This window comes from Procambarus clarkii, chromosome 41, assembly GCF_040958095.1.
Source record: "Procambarus clarkii isolate CNS0578487 chromosome 41, FALCON_Pclarkii_2.0, whole genome shotgun sequence".
Lineage (NCBI taxonomy): Eukaryota > Metazoa > Arthropoda > Malacostraca > Decapoda > Cambaridae > Procambarus > Procambarus clarkii.
This window is the reverse complement of record NC_091190.1, coordinates 32222616-32228359: the sequence shown is the minus strand read 5'-3', so window position 1 is coordinate 32228359 and position 5744 is coordinate 32222616. Positions and strand designations below refer to the sequence as shown.

The following is a 5744-nucleotide window of genomic DNA, read 5'->3' as shown; positions in this document are numbered from 1 at the left end:
GATCACGTGCCTGTTTATACGAGGCAGTGGAGGCTGCCGGAACAGGCTAAGAAAACTATCAGGAGGTGAGTGCCAGAAAATGTTGAGGCAAGACGTGATAGAACCTAGTACGTCACCGTGGCTGTCTCCTGTTGTGTTAGTTCGTAAGCCAGATGGTAGTTATCGCTTTTGTGTGGACTACCGGAAGGTAAACGAAATAACTGAGGGTGATGTGTATCCCTTGCCCCAAATTCAGGAGATAATAGATCAATTTGGAGCTGCTAAGTATTTTTCTACTCTCGATGCTAAGTCGGCATATTGGGCAATACCTGTAACTGAGAAAGACAGGGAGAAAACAGCATTCTCTGATGGCAGACACACTTATCAATTCTGCAGGACGCCTTTGGCCTTAAGAGGGCGTTATCATTGTTTGGCCGAAAAAATTCGGCCAAACACGAAAAATTTATAAAAATACTACAACGTTCTGGCAACACCGTGGTGCAAACCGTTTAATGTTATGATAATAAATAACGTAATTACAGCAAATTTTCCAGCCGCAATTGCCCGAAATCTGGTCCTCGCGGCTCGGGTGCGCCGTAGGGTGATGCGTCATACGTTGTAAGCGTCTAGTATTTCGCAATAGAGTGGAGAATATCTTGTTATGCATATACAAATTATAAACACACTCGCTGGCAACTGTCTTCTGTGAGAGGGAGGGGCTATAATCCGATTTACTGGCTTAGTCACCCTCTCAGTGTCTGTGCCGGCGGTCGCATGCCTGACGCGCTCGCACAGATCGTATTTTCTTGCATATACTGCACAATGGATATAGTATCGGACAAGAAGAAAGCTCTAAAGGCAAGAGCTCTACGCGTTAGCCAAGTAAAGAAGGAGCGTAAAGCCACACTGAGGCAAAACAAGAGTTCCCTTGAGTGAAGAGAGAGGGCAGCCTCCCGCCCCCACAACACACTACCTCGCCTCACACCCAGGCACCCACACCTCCTGTGGCACCTGCCACACCTCTGTGGCACCTGCCACACCTCCTGCTGCACATGCCACACCACCTGCGGCACCTGCCACACCACCTGCGGCACCTGCCACTCAAGATCTTAGACCTGCAACTCAAGACGTTCTCCCTCTTGATGTTGCAAGATGTTGCATATTTCAGACCAATTATATTAGGTTAGTATGTATTATGTTTTATATCTTGATACTATATCATAAATAATTGTAAATATAAAGCTGCTGTCTTTTTTTTAATTTTTTTTATTTTTTTTTTTAATTTTTTTTTTTTAATAATTTTTTTTTTTTTTTTTTATCAGGCAATCTTCATGGAACTTACACACCTTACTGAAGGAATGCCAATCTACAAGGGTGGTAATTTTGATTGAAATTGGTAGTTCATCAACCTCAGCCAAAGGTGGCTGAACTTTGACCTTCATTTTTTACAGGTAACTAATTTGCAACTATATGGTTGAATAACTTTTTTATTTATTATTCAATTTACATGGAACTTGCACATTATATGTAGAGTCTGTGCCTCTAAAAACTCAAGTTATATATTTCCCCTAAGATCATTTATTGATTTTATATATATTTATAAACATCATTTTGTTGCATAATTTTTTGGGTGAACTTTGAAAATTTGTATTATTGCACTAAATAGGTTTGGGATAATAATGCCACTAGACAACCTTTATTATATAGTATTGTGATAGCTGAGTATCATAGAAATAATATCAGTTGATATTTGTATTTGTTATATCAACTTTAAAACATGTAAAAAAATGGTTAAAAAAAGTTTTTTTTTTTTTTCTCCCTCTCTATTTAGGCTGCGATGCTGAAACTTGGACCACTTGCAGCCCTCTTCACGTGTAACACGTCAATAAATTTTCATTGCACTAGAACAACTTTTATGAACCCTAACTATCGCCCCCTTAAGACAGCCCCTTCGTCATTTCAGAGGGCCATTAACTTTATCCTCAGCCCAGTTTTGGGAAGGCATTCGTTAGCGTACCTGAATGATGTCTTAATCTACTCCAGGACGTTTGATGAGCACTTACGAGACTTGACTGAGACTTTGATCTTGTTGATCGAGCTGATTTTTATTTATTTATTTATTTATTTATATATATACAAGATGGTACATTGGGTTTGTGAGAATACATTGGATAGTACAGTATTTACATTCTTGTAAAGCCACTAGTACGCGCAGCGTTTCGGGCAGGTCCTTAATCTAGCAGATAATTTTAAGTAGGTAATTTCAATCAGAATTGATAAATGATAAAGATACATTACAAGAGAAAAATGAGATGAGAGAGATAAGTAAGTATATTAAAGCATATTGTTATATTAAAGCTCTGATTGATTACATTGACAGCTTGATTAGTAATTTAAACAAGATTAATAGACACCATACAGCAGATTGACAGCACATATAAGACAGCAATGATCACAATGGTAAAGATGTTCAGAATGGGTACATAAAGATTGGGAGACTGGGTAGCAAAAGATACAGATAACAAGATTTATAAACACCATACAACAGATTGGCAGCACATATAAGAAGACAGCAATGATCACAATGGTAAAGATGTTCAAATTGGGAACATAAAGGTTGGGAGATTGGGTGGCAATTGATACAGTGCAATTTTAAGGCAAAAAGTGAAAAACTATGAAGATGAAATTAGGTACTTTTTAGTATTGATTTTGAATGATGTAAAAGTTGGACAGCTTTTCAATTCAGTAGGGAGTGAGTTCCATAAACTGGGTCCCTTTATTTGCATAGAGTGTTTACACAGATTAAGTTTAACTCTGGGGATATCAAAGAGATATTTATTTCTGGTGTGGTGATAATGGGTCCTATTACATCTGTCCAGGAAGAGTTTCAGACAAGGATTTGCATTTAAGAACAGGGTTTTGTAAATGTAGTTGACACAAAAGAATTTGTGGAGTGAGATTATGTTTAGCATGTTTAGGGAGTTAAACAAGGGGGCTGTGTGTTGTCTGAAAGCAGAATTTGATATTATTCTGATAGCAGATTTTTGCTGGGTGATGATGGACTTGATGTGGTTTGCCGTGGTTGAACCCCATGCACAGATACCATAGTTGAGATAGGGATAGATTAGTGCATAATATAGAGAGATGAGAGCAGAGTTAGGAACATAATATCTGATTTTGGAGAGTATACCAACTGTTTTAGAGACTTTCTTAGTTATGTGTTGTATGTGGGTACTGAAGTTGAGTCTCTTGTCTAGGAATATGCCAAGAAACTTTCCATCATTTTTATTGCTAATGTTTACATTGTCAATCTGAAGCTGAATTGCATTTGTAGATTTGCTTCCAAATAGGATGTAGTAGGTCTTTTCTATGTTAAGTGTTAGTTTGTTGGTTGACATCCATAAGTGGACTTTTTTTAGTTCATTATTAACAACATCATTTAGTGTATGTGGGTTGGGGTTGGAGTAGATGAGGGTAGTATCATCAGCAAACAAAATAGGTTTCAGAATGTTAGAGACATTAGGCAGATCATTAATGTATATAAGAAATAGAAGAGGTCCCAAGATGCTGCCCTGTGGCACTCCAACGGTTATTGGTAGAATGGGAGAGATTATATTATTGATGGCTACACATTGGTGTCTATCACTAAGATAGGATTGAATATAGTTCAGTGCATGGCCTCGGATTCCATAATGATGGAGTTTACTTAAGAGGTAATCGTGATTAACAGTGTCAAAGGCCTTTCTCAGGTCAATGAAGAGTCCAATTGGAAACTCATTTTTGTCAAGGGCTGAGTAAATTATATCAAGGAGACTAATAATTGCATCGTTGGTACTCTTTTGAGAGCGGAATCCAAACTGACAGGGGCTAAGAATGTCGAATTTTAGGAGATAGGAGTAGAGCTGTTTGTAGATAATTTTTTCAAATATTTTTGATAGTATGGGTAGGTTCGATATTGGTCTATAGTTGTTTATGTCTGACGGATTACCTCCTTTATGAACTGGCGTTACTCTTGCTTTTTTAAGGATATCAGGGGAGGTATGACACTCAAGGGATTTGTTGAACAGCAGAGCTATAGATGGCGCAAGGGCATGGGAGGCGCTCTTGTATACAATGGATGGGATTTCACTGATGTTCCCAGCTTTGGTTTTTAGTGAATGTATGATGGACACAACATCTGACGGGCTGACTGGTGAGAGGAGAAGAGAGTTTGGATAGCTGCCTGAGAGATATGTGTTGATATGTGTCTGAGTCTGTGGGATTTTACTTGCAAGGTTAGCACCAATCGATGAATAGAAGCTATTAAATTCATTCGCCATTTCTAAGTCAGATGACAGTGTAAGGCCATCCTTAGAGAGTGTTATCTGGTTGTGGGAGTGTTTTTAGTTCCCAGGATGTTAGAGATGGTATTCCATGTGCTTTTCATGTTGCCTTTTGCTTCTTTGAATCTAGTCTCATAATATGAAAGTTTTGCTTTTCTAATGATACTGGTAAGCACTGATGAGTACCTTTTAACTACTTCCATTGAAACTAGGCCACTCCTAAATTTCTTTTCGTATTCATGTTTTTTGTTGATTGATTTAATTATACCACTTGTGAGCCACGGGTTATTTTTTCTTTTATCAGTTACTTGTTTGGTAAGGGGGGGACAGTGAGTGTTGTAGAGGCTTAGAGTTTTGGAGAGAAAGAGGTTAGTTGATGAGTTTATATCCTGTGAATTATTAAATTCAGATTCCCAGTTAATATTGTGAAGTGCATTAGAGAGATTGCCTAAAGCTGATTCACTATGTAGCCTGAATGAAAGTTTCTTGGTTTCTGGTGGTGATGTGTCAATGTTTGCTATGAGGAAAGTAGGATAGTGGTCAGTTGTTCTGTCATAAATTACCCCAGATGTAAGGGGAGCTGTTATATTAGTCCATAGGTGATCCAGGGTAGTGGCAGATGTTTGAGTGACTCGGGTGGGCTTGGTGATTGTGGGGATTAGCATACAGGAGTGCATGCTGTTACGGAAATAGTCAACTTGAGGGTTGTTTTGAAGACCCAGGTCAATATTGAAATCACCTCCTAGAATGATGTGATTTTTGTTGAGATTGTTATTTATGATAAGATTCCTTACATTGTCAGAGAATAAAGCTATGTTGGTATTAGGAAATCTATAGATGGCACCGATTATCAGGGAGGATTTAAGGGATTTACTGGAGAACTTGGCAAAGGTATATTCACAATAGTCGTCTCTATCACTAATGACACTATTGCAAATGAAGGTATCTTTGTAATATATTGCTGTACCGCCACCTTTTTTATTAGGCCTGCAGTTATGAATGGCTTTATAACCAGCTAAATTGTAGAGTTGGGTATAGTCATTACTTAGCCAAGTTTCTGTTAAAATGATGAAAGATAATTTAGTACCTAGTGCTGTAAGTAGTGCATTTATATCATCAAAATGTTTACCAAGTGACCTAACATTTTGGTTGTAAACTGATAAGCAGGTGCTATTTAGGAGTTTGTTTTTTGCAAGATTTGCTGTGTAATACCTGCAATAATGATGATCAATGTGCTGATTTGTGTGGATATGGGACAGAAGATTTCGATCTGGATCAATATCAGTAAGCATATAGATAAGATAATGTCACGATACAATAAGATAAGCAATTACAGGAACAGATGAAAACTAAATCTGCTGTAAAATAGAAAGTAATTATAGCAAAACACAACAATATAATAATATATCAATACAATAAGAGCTTACAAAGTATTGAGTCTGC

General features: G+C 37.7%; 1 long non-coding RNA gene across 1 annotated transcript; it reads left to right on the top strand.

Annotated features, from left to right (window-relative positions):
* The first annotated feature begins 388 nt into the window (after positions 1 to 388).
* Positions 389 to 1924, top strand: LOC138373109 (uncharacterized). Its single transcript, XR_011231059.1, has 3 exons — positions 389 to 1161; positions 1302 to 1430; positions 1811 to 1924. It is a non-coding gene; the product is annotated as an uncharacterized lncRNA (long non-coding RNA).
* Positions 1925 to 5744: the final 3820 nt, after the last annotated feature.